A 16,537-nucleotide genomic window follows, 5' to 3' on the forward strand; every position below is an offset into this window, starting at 1 on the left:
GGTGTCTAGGAGGTGCCTGGGCCATGCTCCAAGCACACACATTACTGTGCATGGATACAGGCCATGCCTAGTGGCCACACTGGGGATCTGGGAGGTGCCTGGCCATGCTCCATGTGCACTCACCACTATGCATGGATGCAGGACATGCCCAGTGTGTACATCAAGTTTTTAGGAGGTGACTGTGCCATGCTCCTTACACACTAACCACTGTGCATGGCTGCAGGATGTGCCCAGTCGGTACATTGTGTGTCTATGAGGTTACTGTGCCATGCTCCATGCACACTGACTGCTGTGCATGGCTGTATGCTGTCCCCAGTGGGTACATTGGTTGTCTAGGAGGTGCCCGGCCATGCTCCATGTGCAATCACCACTGTGCATGGCTGCAGGATGTGCCCAGTCGGTACATTGGGTGTCTAGGAGGTGGCTGTGCCATGCTCCATGCACACTAACCACTGTGCATGGCTGCAGGATGTGAACAGTGGGTACATTGTGTGTATAGGAGGTGGCTGTGCCATACTACATGCACACTAACCACTGTGCATGGCTGCAGGATGTGAACAGTGGGTACATTGGGTGTCTAGGAGGGGGCTGTGCCATGTGCCATGCACACTAACCACTGTGCATGGCTGCAGGATGTGCCCAGTGGGTACATTGGGTGACTAGGAGGTGACTGTGCCATGCTACATGCACACTAACCACTGTGCATGGCTGCAGGATATGCCCAGTGGGTACATTGGGTTTCTAGTTGGTGACTGTGCTATGCTCCATGCACACTAAACACTGTGCATGGCTGCATGACATGCACAGTGGGTACATTGGGTGTCTAGGAGGTGCCTGGGCCATGCTCCAAGCACACACATTACTGTGCATGGATACAGGCCATGCCTAGTGGCCACACTGGGGATCTGGGAGGTGCCTGGCCATGCTCCATGTGCACTCACCACTATGCATGGATGCAGGACATGCCCAGTGTGTACATCGAGTTTTTAGGAGGTGACTGTGCCATGCTCCTTACACACTAACCACTGTGCATGGCTGCAGGATGTGCCCAGTCGGTACATTGTGTGTCTATGAGGTTACTGTGCCATGCTCCATGCACACTGACTGCTGTGCACGGCTGTATGCTGTCCCCAGTGGGTACGTTGGTTGTCTAGGAGGTGCCCGGCCATGCTCCATGTGCAATCACCACTGTGCATGGCTGCAGGATGTGCCCAGTCGGTACATTGTGTGTCTATGAGGTTACTGCGCCATGCTCCATGCACACTGACTACTGTGCATGGCTGCATGCTGTCCCCAGTGGGTACATTGGTTGTCTAGGAGGTGCCCGGCCATGCTCCATGTGCACTCGCCACTGTGCATGGATGCAGGCCATGTCTAGCGGCCACACTGGGGATCTAGGAGGTGCCCCGCCATGCCTCATGTGCACTCGCCACTGTGCATGGATGCAGGCCATGTCTAGCGGCCACACTGGGGATCAAGGAGGTGCCTGGGCCATGCTCCATGTGTACTTGCCACTGTGCATTGATGCAGGTCATGCCGAGTGGCCACACTGGGGATCTAGGAGGTGCCCGGCCATGCCTCGTGTGCACTCACCACTGTGCACGGATGCAGGCCATGCCTAGTGGCCACACTAGGGATCTAGGAGGTGGCTGGCCATGCTCCATGTGCACTCACCACTGTGCATGGATGCAGGCCATGCCTAGTGGCCACACTGGGGATCTAGGAGGTGCCCGGCCATGCCTCATGTGCACTCACCACTGTACATGGATGCAGGCCATGTCTAGCGGCCACACTGGGGATGTAGGAGGTGCCTGGGCCATGCTCCATGTGCACTCACCACTGTGCATGGATGCAGGCCATGCCTAGTGGCCACACTGGGGATCTAGGAGGTGGCTGGCCATGCTCCATGTGCACTCACCACTGTGCATGGATGCAGGCCATGTCTAGCGGCCACACTAGGGATCTAGGAGGTGCCCGGCCATGCCTCATGTGCACTCGCCACTGTGCATGGATGCAGGCCATGCCTAGCGGCCACACTGGGGATCTAGGAGGTGCCTGGGCCATGCTCCATGTGCACTTGCCACTGTGCATGGATGCAGGCCATGTCTAGCGGCCACACTAGGGATCTAAGAGGTGCCCGGCCATGCCTCATGTGCACTCGCCACTGTGCATGGATGCAGGCCATGCCTAGCGGCCACACTGGGGATCTAGGAGGTGCCTGGGCCATGCTCCATGTGCACTTGCCACTGTGCATGGATGCAGGCCATGTCTAGCGGCCACACTAGGGATCTAGGAGGTGCCCGGCCATGCCTCATGTGCACTCACCACTGTGCATGGATGCAGGCCATGTCTAGCGGCCACACTGGGGATGTAGGAGGTGCCTGGGCCATGCTCCATGTGCACTCACCACTGTGCATGGATGCAGGCCATGCCTAGTGGCCACACTGGGGATCTAGGAGGTGCCCGGCCATGCCTCATGTGCACTCGCCACTGTGCATGGATGCAGGCCATGCCTAGTGGCCACACTGGGGATCTAGGAGGTGCCTGGGCCATGCTCCATGTGCACTCGCCACTGTGCATGGATGCAGGCCATGCCTAGTGGCCACACTGGGGATCTAGGAGGTGCCTGGGCCATGCTCCATGTGCACTCGCCACTGTGCATGGATGCAGGCCATGTGTAGTGAACACACCAGCACTACCCCCAATTTAATTATTATTATTATTTTTTAAATATTTGTTATGCAATTTGGATTCATTTGTTATTTGTATATTTGTTGTTTTAGGAAAACGTTTGTGTTGTATGAATTGTGTAATTGTTGTATAAATGGTGATACAATATTTGAAAAGTTGTTATGCAACTAAAACAAATAAAAATAAAAAAAATAAAAATCCTGGCGTTTCACCCACTTCCACCCATTAGATGGCGGTCGAATGATCCGAAGAAGCCGGCCACTCACATGCTACTTGCACGTGGACTCAGCACGTGCAGATGGTGTGTCATTCTCACGCCCTGGCTGCTCCTTCCACCCACCTGTGCAAGCAGCTCTATATCTCGCAATCAATGGGAGCTCCTTTTCCTGGATACCTCCTGCTCGACATGTTTAACTGCATGTCATGCGTGTATCATTAAGCTGTGCCGATATTACCTTTGCCTATCATACGTTTGCTGGACTCATTTAATTCATGAATGTACACTCCCCATCTCATCCCCACCGTATTTATAAGCAGCTGACTTGCCTCTTTCCAATAAAGTTTCCTGCTGGACCCTACGTTGCCCACGGTGTATTCTTGCTTTATGCAACGGATGTAACCACACACACCACCGGGCATGGCTGCTTAGCTGCCTGGTGCCCAGTGGCCAGATTGGGGATCGAGGATGGTTTTTGCTAGTAGCCCCATGGCCCTGGTCTGCGGGTCTCAGACTTTTTCCAGGGGTCAGCCTTCAGGCCCAGGGGCCATGGAGCTGGGACGTTGACATGCCCCGGCAGACTGTAACCGCTGGGCATGGGAGCCTGGCATGACCAGTTTCCACCTTGGGCCTCTGGGAAGTGGAAGGGGCATGGCCAGAGTGTCCGCTGGTCACGTGCTCAGGCCATGGAAAGTGGGCACAATGGATGGTAAGAGAGGCTTGGGGAATGGTCGTTTGCCATGCCCAGGGAAAGTGCCCAAAGACTTTGACCTCAGGCCATGCCCAGTGTGTGCTGATGATGTGACAGCATCTAGCATTAAAAAACAAAAGTACAATGAAACCTCTGTGGTTCTTATGACTTTATGCTGAGCTTCAAGGAGTCTCTCCTCTTCAACACCTAGGCCATCACGCCACCTAACTCGCTGGGCGCTGCCCGCCCCACTCCTCCCTACCACCCGGGAAAGCTGTACCCTCTTCTGTGCCCCTCTATATCCTAGCCCCTGCTGTACATCTGGTCTCTTGTTACCTCTGTAAAGCTCTCCGTTATGCATCTCATCTGTACTGTTGTACACCTCTGTAAAACGCTGTTATGCATCTCATCTGTTCTGTTGTACACCTCTGTAAAACGCTCTGTTATGCATCTCATCTGTACTGTTGTATAGCTCTGTAAAGCACTCTGTTATGCATCTGTACTGTTGTACACCTCTGTAAAGTGCTCCGTTATGCATCTGTACTGTTGTACACCTCTGTAAAGCACTCTGTTATGCATCTCATCTGTACTGTTGTACACCTCTGTAAAACGCTGTTATGCATCTCATCTGTTCTGTTGTACACCTCTGTAAAAAGCTCTGTTATGCATCTCATCTGTACTGTTGTATAGCTCTGTAAAGCGCTCTGTTATGCATCTGTACTGTTGTACACCTCTGTAAAGTGCTCCGTTATGCATCTGTACTGTTGTATAGCTCTGTAAAGTGCTCCGTTATGCATCTGTACTGTTGTATACCTCTGTAACGCACTCAGTTATGCATCTGTACTGTTGTACAGCTCTGTAAAGTGCTCCGTTATGCATCTGTACTGTTGTACACCTCTGTAAAGCGTTCCGTTATGCATCTGTACTGTTGTACAGCTCTGTAAAGCGCTCCGTTATGCATTTGTACTGTTGTATACCTCTGTAGAGCGCTCCGTTATGCATCTGTACTGTTGTACACCTCTGTAAAGCGCTCCGTTATGCATCTGTACTGTTGTATAGCTCTGTAAAGCGCTCCGTTATGCTTCTGCACTGTTGTATAGCTTTGTAAAGCGCTTCGTTATGCATCTGTACTGTTGTACACCTCTGTAATGCGCTCCGTTATGCATCTGTACTGTTGTACACCTCTGTAAAGCGCTCCGTTATGCATCTGTACTGTTGGATACCTCTGTAGAGCGCTCCGTTATGCATCTGTACTGTTGTATAGCTCTGTAAAGCGCTCCGTTATGCATCTGTACTGTTGTATAGCTCTGTAAAGCGCTCCGTTATGCATCTGTACTGTTGTATAGCTCTGTAAAGTGCTCAGTTATGCATCTGTACTGTTGTATAGCTCTGTAAAGCGCTCCGTTATGCATCTGTACTGTTGTATAGCTCTGTAAAGTGCTCCGTTATGCATCTGTACTGTTGTACACCTCTGTAAAGCGCTCCGTTATGCATCTGTAGAGTTGTATAGCTCTGTAAAGTGCTCCGTTATGCATCCGTACTGTTGTACACCTCTGTAAAGCGCTCCGTTATGCATCTGTACTGTTGTATAGCTCTGTAAAGTGCTCCGTTATGCATCTGTACTGTTGTACACCTCTGTAAAGCGCTCCGTTATGCATCTGTACTGTTGTATAGCTCTGTAAAGTGCTCCGTTATGCATCTGTACTGTTGTACACCTCTGTAAAGTGCTCCGTTATGCATCTGTACTGTTGTACACCTCTGTATAGCGCTCCGTTATGCATCTGTACTGTTGGATACCTCTGTAGAGCGCTCCGTTATGCATCTGTACTGTTGTATAGCTCTGTAAAGTGCTCCGTTATGCATCTGTACTGTTGTATAGCTCTGTAAAGTGCTCCGTTATGCATCTGTACTGTTGTACACCTCTGTAAAGCGCTCCGTTATGCATCTGTACTGTTGTACACCTCTGTAGAGCGCTCCGTTATGCATCTGTACTGTTGTACACCTCTGTAAAGCGCTCCGTTATGCATCTGTACTGTTGTACACCTCTGTAAAACGCTCTGTTATGCATCTCATCTGTACTGTTGTATAGCTCTGTAAAGCGCTCCGTTATGCATCTTTACTGTTGTATACCTCTGTAACGCACTCAGTTATGCATCTGTACTGTTGTACAGCTCTGTAAAGCGCTCCGTTATGCATCTGCACTGTTGTACACCTCTGTAAAGAGCTCCATTATGCATCTGTACTGTTGTATAGCTCTGTAAAGCGCTCCGTTATACATCTGTACTGTTGTATACCTCTGTAACGCACTCAGTTATGCATCTGTACTGTTGTACAGCTCTGTAAAGCGCTCCGTTATGCATCTGTACTGTTGTACACCTCTGTAAAGAGCTCCGTTATGCATCTGTACTGTTGTACACCTCTGTAAAGCGCTCCGTTATGCATCTGTACTGTTGTACACCTCTGTAAAGAGCTCCGTTATGCATCTGTACTGTTGTATAGCTCTGTAAAGCGCTCCGTTATACATCTGTACTGTTGTATACCTCTGTAACGCACTCAGTTATGCATCTGTACTGTTGTACAGCTCTGTAAAGCGCTCCGTTATGCATCTGTACTGTTGTACACCTCTGTAAAGAGCTCCGTTATGCATCATTACTGTTGTACACCTCTGTAAAGCGCTCCGTTATGCATCTGTACTGTTTTACACCTCTGTAGAGCGCTCCGTTATGCATCTGTACTGTTGTACACCTCTGTAAAGCGCTCCGTTATGCATCCGTACTGTTGTACACCTCTGTAGAGCGCTCCGCTGCTTCTCAAAGCCAGGTCTGCGCTCAATAAATACCATCATAATAATAATAATAGTACTAATAAGACGAAGATGAAGAATAGCTGTGCCCTACAGAGAAACATTGACAAGACTATTACAAAAATGTTGCTAAAGGGACTTAAAAGTTCCAGCGCAAACAGCCGCGCCCCACAAGTTCACTAGTTAAGTTGCGTAAGGCAACTATCATTTGGCGCGGGTTATTTTCGAGAGTCGGTGTTCATGTGATTGCGTAGCGTGAGCCGGTACCAGCGAAGCACGACAGCGGCCCCGAGTATTGGCTTCCTAAGCAACAATGTGTGGAGTTTGATTGCTTTGGGCTCAAAGCTAAGGACCCTTGCAGTGGCAGATGTAAGGCAGAGGGTCCTGTGGGCAGAAATGACACGGGTCATGGAGGCGGACCCTAGAGTGGGCAGAGTTGCACACTGCTGAACTTTAGGGATGGATGCTTCATTTTTTAAGTTGTGTTTTTTTGAAGTTTTCTGTGTTGGGGGTCTGACTCTAGCTAGAGACAGCTGGGCCTCCTCACCAGGTTTTGCTGCCAGTGGTGGTAATATTGGAGGATCCAGCCTGAAGCTAATGTTGGAAATGATAGGGTTCAAGGCAATGGGCAATGGGAAGGGGCATTACAGGGGGCAATATCACAGTAGCATGCAGATCCATTTTGTGCGTGTCCCTGGTCCTCTTACCCCACACACTTGAAATGTCATTGAACATCAGAGACTTAAAAGAGTTCACCTTTTATTCTCAAAACATACCAGGAATTACCTTTTTTGTGGGTGCTGCTTGTGGCATTTGAAAGACCCCTTACCTCCAACCCACCCCCTCCATATCTCCTCCAGCTGCACAGGGCGCTGCCGCAGGGCAGTGAATGGAAACGGAGCGGGAATAGGGCAGGATAGTAAGGGAGAAACGTAGAAAAGGGGCAGGAACATGTACACTGAGGGGGTAGGAGAGAGGAGAAGGAAGGAGGGCAGAAGCGTGAGGGGGAGACTAAGAGAGAGGGAAGGCAAGAGATAAGGTGATTGGAAGAGCCAGGCGAGGGTAAAAGGGTGACTGGTCACAGAGAATGAACGAGGGCAGGAGAATGGATGGGGCAACAGTTAATGAGGCACAAGAGTGAGGGGAAATGCAGGGTAAAGAAGATTAAAGGGGGGAGGGGAGAGGGCAGGGGTTCAGGAGTGCAAGGAGAATGGGGAATAATGGAGGTCTAAAGAGTCAGGGAGAAATGAAGAGTGGGGGAGGGGAGGAGAAAGAGAGAGAAGGGAGGCAAGTGAGTGAGGATAATGGAGGTCTAAAGAGTCAGGGAGAAATGAAGAGTGGGGGAGGGGAGGAGAAAGAGAGAGAAGGGAGGCAAGTGATTGAGGAATGGCGAGTGGGGGTGCAAAGGCAAATGGTGTGTGATGTGGGCAAAGGAGGGAGGGACACATTGAGTGAAGGAAGGCAGGTGAGTATGTGCATAGCAGCAAAATGAGGAAGAGGGCGGGATCTTCATCACAAAGAACCTTTGGCAGAAATGGAGAAATAAAAAGGCAGGAGGATTAAGGGAATGAGGCAAGTACGGGGCGGCATAGTATTCACCAAGAGCAGGAAAGAGTAGGACAGTAGAGAGGAAATTGCTGTTAAGGAATAAATAGGGGGCAAAAAGAATGCTGTATGGAGCAAAGGGAAGCAGGGGGAAAGGAGTAAAGGGGGAACATATTTGTGATGCGAGGAGGGCAGGGGCTTGCCCTTAGCTGCCCACCTATAGGCAGCCACAGCTGCAATAGATGAATGAACAGGGAACCATTAACATGCAGTCACTTAAATAAGGTTGTATTGAAATGGGACAAAAAGATCCACATGGCTGATGGAAATCCCCCTTGTGCGAGTTCTCCGTGTTCACCTTACATCAAGTTGGCAGGTAAACAAGCCCAGATTAAACCCAAGGTTGAGGGACAGGGCTGGGTTTTGCAGGGTGGTCAACCCTCCTGCATTTTGCGGGACTGTCCCAATTTCATGGGTCATGTCCCATGTCACACACAGCCAGCTCAGGACAGGAATATGGCCTGACTTTTCTCCTCTGAAGCAGGATCAGCCATCCAAAGTCTACCCAGCTCACACTTTTAGTGTGATAGTTAAAAGCGCAATGAAGCACAGCGCCGTTCCCACGGCTCCCCCGTACCCGAAGTTCAGCTTTATGTCAACCTCATTTCAATAAACCATTTAGAAGTTGATGACCCAGCCACAGGGGTGCCGGGGTAAGGACTGTTGTCCCTTAAAAGGTGCAATTGGTGGGTGATAATAAATGGGAGCGGAGTGTAGCGTATGTGTGCTGTGTAAAATAATATCTCAAGCAGATTACCTTATATTGAATTCGCTTTCACTGAATACCTTTTATAAAACCAAATGATATAGGTTTTAGGTCCACATTCCTTTGCAGGCTGCTACTGCAATCATGTATTCAGGGTGGTGAAAATAAAGCTATATATGTCTTTTTGCATGACCTATTTATATGGCAATGTATATAATGTCAGGCCGGTTTCTTATGTGATTTGTGTACTTTTCAAGGCATTGGGCCTCATTACAAGGTTGGAGGGTACCTCCACACTTGCAAGAAAGTCTGGCACCCGCGAATGGGCAATTACCGGGGTATCCCGGTTCCGCGGCCCGGTAATTGCCCTTTCGCGGGTGCCTGAATCGGGTGATCCCCATTCCCATTTGAGCCCCCTAGGGCTCAATGGGAATGGGGATGCCAGTAGCACCGGCACTGTTCATAACAGTGCCTGTACTACAGGCAAGCTGTGCTCGCGGGTGCCTTTCATTGCGCCAGGGCAGACCTGGCGGAATGAAAGGCACCCGCAAGCACAGCTCAGAGTTTGCCGGTCCGGATACATCGGTACCGGCAAGCTTACCAGTACCGTTGTATCCAGACCAGCAAGCTCGTAATGAGGCCCATTGATAGTAAATGAATTATTTCGTTTTTGGAAACCCAACCTTAAGTCAAGTGTTTAAATCACAGCCTGTGTCCAAATACTGATTCCGTCACCTTCACGAAAGGTGTGACCCTGGGCACATCATTTAATCTGACTGTGCCTGGTCTGCTGACATTGGGTGTCACTAGAAGGGGTTTAGTGTGCAATTTATGCCGTGAAGAAAAACCCTCATGCTTTACTCAACTATTGAGCTGTTGCATATTAATAATAGTGAATATTTATATATTGCACAGCACATTATTCTCTTGGCTTACCCGTGAGAACCTCTTTTAATGGCTTTACCACTGGTTTCCTAGAGCACTGAAGACGGATGTCACGGCTTGTAATGCTATTTACTGTAATATACCTACCGGTCATGTCACTCCATATCTTGCACATTAGGGCTCTGCATGTCTTTTGCTGGACTGGTCTGGAGGCCATATTAGTGCCTTTCATGCCTAACAGTCCCACGGATGTTGTTGTTCTGTGTACGTGTTCAAGAGCAAGCAGCTGTCCCATGTTGGCTACTACCCAGCAACATATTTCTTACTTTCATGACATTAAATGTGCACTTTGCCTTGTGTGCATGTTACAGGCTACCATTTGCGGGGCGCTGCCGCCTTAAATGAAGACTTTAAATGTGCGCTTTGCCGCAGGTTAAAGACGCTCTGCCTTTTACTCTGGTTTCATGGCAGTTGGCACCTTGCTGACAGAGCAATTACTTTTGCAGTGGCCGTTTATTGTTTCAGCTCCCCTCTGGCTGCCAGCCCCATGAGATTAAAGACCATTCCTTCGTATGCATTCTTATCTAAGCAACCCAATGGTGCCACAGACTATATCCACCCTAAGACCCCCCCCTAACTGTAGGCAAGAGGGGTCCCAATCACGAGCGCTGAAGCCGGGCCCTGTGAGAGCGCTAAGACTGCGCTATGTTAGTCCACTGTGATGAGGGCGTGTGTCTTCCCGCCAGGCAATGTTACACAGTGCTATTTGGCATCTGTTTTGCATCCTCAATATGAGATAGTGAGTTAAAGCTTATATAATATATATAATTGGTTATTTATAACACGCTTCATTTGCGGATCCAGGCATCGAACCTGTGTTGCTCTGCAAGACGAGCGCGTTGCCACTGAGCTATCCTCCCGAGACTTATCCTTAGCTTGGGTAGGTTTGTGTGCTCTGCGGTTGTAGCTTTGAATCCTAGCAGGGTTGAACCAGCCCTTCCTCCCTCCTAGGTTGATAAACTGAGTACCAGTCGATTGGGTAATAATAGATATTATTGCAGCGCTTAGAAGCTTGTACGCGCTATTTGAAAACCCCGACTATCGTGAGTAAACCGTGATGTTTGCTTCTGAGTACCCTGCCTTTGCCAAGTGCTGTCATGCACCCTGCGTGGGAACATTGGAATTAGGTGGCAGGGTGATGAGGTCGGGCCACGTGACGCGCGTGTTTCGCGTGGTCATGCGCTGTGCTCTGCCCTTGGGTACTGCATTGTTCTCCGTTCGAGTGACTCATTTCCGGTAAATGCTACAGTCTCCTAATCAATAGCTTTGTACGTCAGCCGCACATGTCACCATCTAAGGATGCAGGGACTTGTAAGGTAGCTCAGAGGGTCGAGTGCCTGCGTCACATATCAAAAGAACTACAATAGATACGAAATCAGAGTTGACGGGAAGCAGTGAGCTTCTTACCATGGGGGGAGTTTGAGGGACATTCTGAGCAGGTTGTGGGGGGCAGTAAATGGAACAGTCACCGGGGACAATACATAAGTGGACATACACAGATTAAGGAGAAACAACATTGGACATTTTGAAGTGCAGGTAGGCGGTACAGCCAGCTGTGCTCGGGATGTGACCATGATGGGTGAAGTGCTAGAGAGGAAGTGAGGGACAGAGGAAGGTTGGAGGAGAGGGAAACACGTTAGCTAGCAGGAAGATGAGAGGTAGGTTAAGAGGGTAACTTGGAGGCAGGTCTTACTTTATAGCCCCTGGTGGCCTGCACAGGATGAAATGCAGAGCAAACAACTTCATTATCTCCACCTTAATGGTTAGGGCAAAAATTAAACTAAAACCACTGGGCATGAAATATGTAAATACACCTGGACAGCAGCACTGCCGGGTTCATGCAGGCTCATGTTATCTACTCTATGACATGCCGCCGCAATAAAACACCTGGTGTGGTCGCCTGATTGCACAGTTTGGTTGAAATTACAAGTCGTTCATCAGTCTCTTGGAGGGACCCATTCTGCTCCAGAAGGCACCGGTTTCCCGTCAGTTCCTGTAAAGAATCCAACTCTATAAATGACTTGCAGCATTCCCAGGAGGAGGGAGCTTCTCTAAAATAAGCTTCTGCTAATAAAATGAACCATCTTCAGGGTGAGTGCCGGTCGTCACCTCAGAATACTCTCTATAGGGATTAGGCGTTGGGTCCCACCTGGTGCGTTAGCGACACCTGGAGTGGTTGCGGTGGATGGTGGCAGATAATATATCCTTCAGTAGAGTGTCTGTCTTCCCTCCTTGGCATGTGTCTTGCATTGTGATTTGCTGAAAGGTGAACATTCTGTGTGCCCCTTGGTTGCCCCAGCTGGCCATACCATTGAAAGAGTCCCAGATGTCAGAGGCTTTAGCGGCCAGGCTTTCTTTGGCTTTCCCTTGTTGGTTTTTCATGTGTATTTGCCTTGTATCGGTACTTAATGATTGATATCACATGTAATGGTGTACACTTTATTGCTGCCTTTGTGTTGTCGCTCTGAAAGAGAAGTGTGGCAAGGTGCGCCAGTGTCATTGCCTAAATCTGCACAGCGTGTACTGCCTGTTGTCGTTCGAAGGATTTTATCTGTATGTGTTTTATTAACCAATAAAAAGCTTAATAATAAAGCCCATCTTACATATGGCGACTAGTGCAGGGTTTTATTGTCTGCACGTGCACTGCCTGTTGTTGTTGGAAGGATTTTATTAGTATGCATTTTATTAATGAATGGAACCCACTTAACCAATAAAAAGCATCATTATAAAATCTATCTTACATATGGCGACTAGCCCGGGCTTTTATTGGGGTATTTGAGGCTGCGCTTGGCTTGCCACGGCCGCACCTGTGATGCTACTCTGCAGCATTGCAACATCATTTTTAGAAAGCACTCCTGATATCACCTAATTCCAGGGGCTGCAGATTCACTCAAATGTCCCAAAGAGTCCATTTGCAGATGGGTAGGTCTTCAGAGGCTTGTGATAAGCATGTGCTATTTATACAGCGCTTTCGCCAAAGCGCTGTACAGAGAACACATATGCATTCAATCATCACCCAACGGAAGTTGGTACTCATTTATTGGCCTCAGAAGGATGAAAGTCTGAGTTGCTGTTGGATATATCCCCTGCACTTCACGATCATATTTGTGGTTGTGTATGCTGTCGGTTCTGGTCTTTTTCCTATAGGGTGCTCTAAGTCTGGCCATTTTACCCTTTTATCTACACTTGAGTCTTTTGAAAAGCCGCATGTGCCCACTCTTCGAGCTTTCTCATTTCCTTCCCTTTCTTCGTCAGACATCATTATGCCCCAACTTGTTTGGCTTTCATCCCTTTCCACATCACTAAGATCTAATCTACTTAAAGGCAGCGTTCTATGTTCATCTGTCATTACGTTATCTGACCCTCCTCCTGTTTCCCTTGATAGACATCCTTCGATGTTCTCTTTGGTTTTATATCCGTCGTTATCCCTTATTTCTCTATATAAATCCCCAATCCTTCACCCTATGCCTTCTGCCTCATTCTCATCAGCCCATGTCTGAATTCTAGGTATCCCTTGCAGCTCCCTGCAGGGCTATTGTGAGCCTCCTTCTTCTTCCCATCGTTCTCGTGCTTCAATCAGCACCATGATATGAAATGCTATGGCATTTGTAACGCGCCAATACACAAGTGTTTCAAGGCGCGACAAAGCAAGGGAGGGGGGACATAGGGAAGACAGAGACAACGATCTTACTAGGCCAGGTGACAATGCTGGTGGCAAGTGCAAGGGTAAATGCAGACAGCAGCTGTCCAAAAGTGCAGGTAGTGGGACTGTAGGGTTACAGATACAGACCCAAGTGCAAGGGTTGCCGGGAGGCAAGGCAGGTGTGCAACTGGGCGGGCAGGGACCTGAACCCGAAATCAGAGGTAGCCAGGTGACCAGTGCAGTATCAGCCAGGAAATCAGCAGGGGAGAGGAAGAGAGAAGGCAGATGCAAAAAGGAAGGCCTTGAGGTGCTTCTGGAACCAGAGATGGGTCTCCTCAAGTTTCAGAGAGGCGGTGAGGTTGTTCGAGAGGGAGACCCCAGCCGAAGAAAGAGATCTACCACCAACTCGTTGCTTGGAGAAGCGACTGACCCTGAGGGAGTTAGAGGTGGCGAAGAGCTTGAATAGGAAGGTATTTAGGAAGCGAGAGTTGGAGGCATTGAGGCCCCACGCCCCATAAGGTCTTGTGGACAATGCAGAGGGTCTTGAACTAAATCCTCGCAGCCACTGGGAGCCAATGCAGAGATTTTAGTGCTGGAGAGAACGATCCCTGGGCTTGAGGCCAAGGACAAGTCTTGCAGTCCTGTTCTGGATGAGTTGCAGAGCACAGAGAGTAGAAGCGAATTTAGAAAGGGGCTGTTGCAGTTGTCCAGCCTAGAGAGAACCAGAGCTCTAAAGACAATGAGCTTCTGGGGGAAGGAGAGGAAAGGAAGAATACCTATGAGGAGGTGCAGCTGGTAGTGTGACTTCTTTGAGACGTCAGAGATGCGCAGTGAAAAGGAAAGTGTGGAGTTGAAGATGACCCTGAGGGTCGTAGCCTCAAAGGTGAGAGCAGGAAGAAGGCCAAGGGAGGCTGGTCAGAGAGGGACAGGAAAGGAGGGAGCAGGTGTGCCGATGAGGAGAATCTCAGTTTTACTGGCATTAAGGCAGAGGTCATTGGCACACACCACTCCTGTATAGCAGACATACAGAGATGAGATGGCAGAGGGGAGCCTGAAAATGAGCTGTCATCCGCATAGCATTGAAAGTTGGACCAGAGAGCAGCAATGCAGTGAGCAAGAAGTGCCAGGTATTGGTTGAACAAACAGGGAGAGAGGTTAGACTCCTGGGGAACACCACAGGTAGAGAGTGAGACAGAGGAGAGGAAGGACCCAAGTTGGACCTGAGAGGGTCGATCAGAGAGGAAAGAGGTCAGCCAGGCCAGGGCCTGATCGGTGATAACCAGGTTATCATGTAGACGGTTGAGTAGGATGGTATGGTTGACCCTATCAAAGGCAGAAGAGAGATCGAGTAAGATGAGGACAGAGGTGAGATTAGAATCAAAGTTAGAGAGCAGGTCTTCATGGATGTTCAAAAGCAGTTTCTGTGCTTCTGGCAGCTCTGAAGCCAGACTGATGGTCATGGAGACAAGCAATAGATTCAGTGTGAAGATAAAGCTGGGAGATGGGTAGCTTTTCCAGGAGTTTGCCCAGGAAAGGAGTGATGGAGATCGGGCGATAGTTAGCCAGGAAGGAGGGGTCAGCTGAGGGTTTCTTGAGAAGAGGGTGCACAAGAGAGTGCTTCAGAGATGGAGGAAAGACTCCAGTGGCGAAGGAGTGGTTGCAGAAGTCAGCCAGGGAATAAGCGAGGGTATCAATGTGGTCCTTCATGGTTTTGGAGGAACAGGGGTGAACCTGTTTTGACGAGGCTTTCATAGATCACCATGCTTTTATTGAATAGATGATCTATTTCGTCATCCCTTTGTCCTCTACTCCTGTCGATCCTGTCCTCCCTTCTCATCTCTCTTATCTCTTCATCCTCTTGCCTTCTTTGTAACCTACGTACTTTCGATCTCTGTGCTTCTATCGTCTCCCGTTTCTTCTCTTTTAAGCTCTCCTTTTCTTTAGTTGCCCCATGTCTTCTTTGTTATGCCTTGTGCTTCCTCTCTTTCCTTGTCTTGCTTGTATGATTTTTCTCATTCTCTTTCCTTCTTGTGGTGCTCTTCTCTCTCTTCTCTTTCTCTAACCCCATCAATGCCCTGGTCATCCAGTTTGAGGACTATCTGTCCTCCCGTTCAATCATTCTCTACTATGGTCACTTCCTTAGCCTTGTCCTTCACTTCTCTTTGCATCTTTATCTATCTCTATCTGTCTGTCCTTTCTCTCATCACACTGTTTATTTTCATTGCGTGTTGACATATATTTGCGTTCTCGGCTTTTACTCTATTCCACATTGTGTTCACTATTATAAGCGGGGCGTGGGCTCGTATGTCGGATTAACATACCCGGCCGCTGCTTTCAATATCTTTAAAGGATAAAATCCCTGCTTCTCAGTATATGCGGTCTTGTTTTCCTTAGGGGAAAGAGGAGCTGAAGCGTGTTATGCTCCCCTTTATAGCCAAGGGTTTAGATAGAAGTGCACACCTATGGTAAGTAAGTTTAGTAAAGAAATTTGAGGATTATTTTAAATAATTTTTAGGTGCAGGGGAGGAACTGGGGTCATGGCACAAGACCCCGACAATAAACAGTAAAAAGAAAGAGGATTCAACTTGGGAACCCTCCCGTCCCCTGCACACTTTCAAATGTTTGGATTAATCCAATACAGTTGTTCAAATTTAGTTATAGGCATTGTACATATTTATGTTTCTAACAAATATGGTCAGACACAGAAGTGTGAGATAAAAAATATATATTTATAGCCAAGCTATATTATTTTCAACAAGAATTATAGTTCAGAGACAATTTATTTACAGTGCATAGAAACAAAATGGAATCAATAGATGAAGCTCAAATTGAGGAAAAATAGAGTCCAAATTAAATAGCGACGCGTTTCGAGGAAGTTCTCCTCTTCTTCATGAGGCCAAACCTGGACTCTTAATGTAAAAGGAAAAAGACAAATTCAGTAAAGAAAATATTGTAGACACAATTCATAACATATCCAATTTTACAATTTAGAACATTTAGCAACATTTGTTGTAACATGTCATAATATGCGTTGTAATGCATGCAACATTATAAGGTGAATTATGTGGTCCATGCTTGAGAGAGAAACTGAAGGTCAATTGATACACCCCTTCCTGTAAAATAGACAGTAAAACGTACATCATATTACAGTTCTGTGGAATGATCCCTCTAATGGGACTTGTCAAGTGGATGGTGAAACATGAGCTAAAGTGAATATATAGGGAAAAAAAGTTAGT

Source organism: Ambystoma mexicanum, chromosome 4q (assembly GCF_040938575.1).
Source record: "Ambystoma mexicanum isolate Mex_15411 chromosome 4q, UKY_AmexF1_1, whole genome shotgun sequence".
NCBI classification, from domain to species: Eukaryota; Metazoa; Chordata; class Amphibia; order Caudata; family Ambystomatidae; genus Ambystoma; species Ambystoma mexicanum.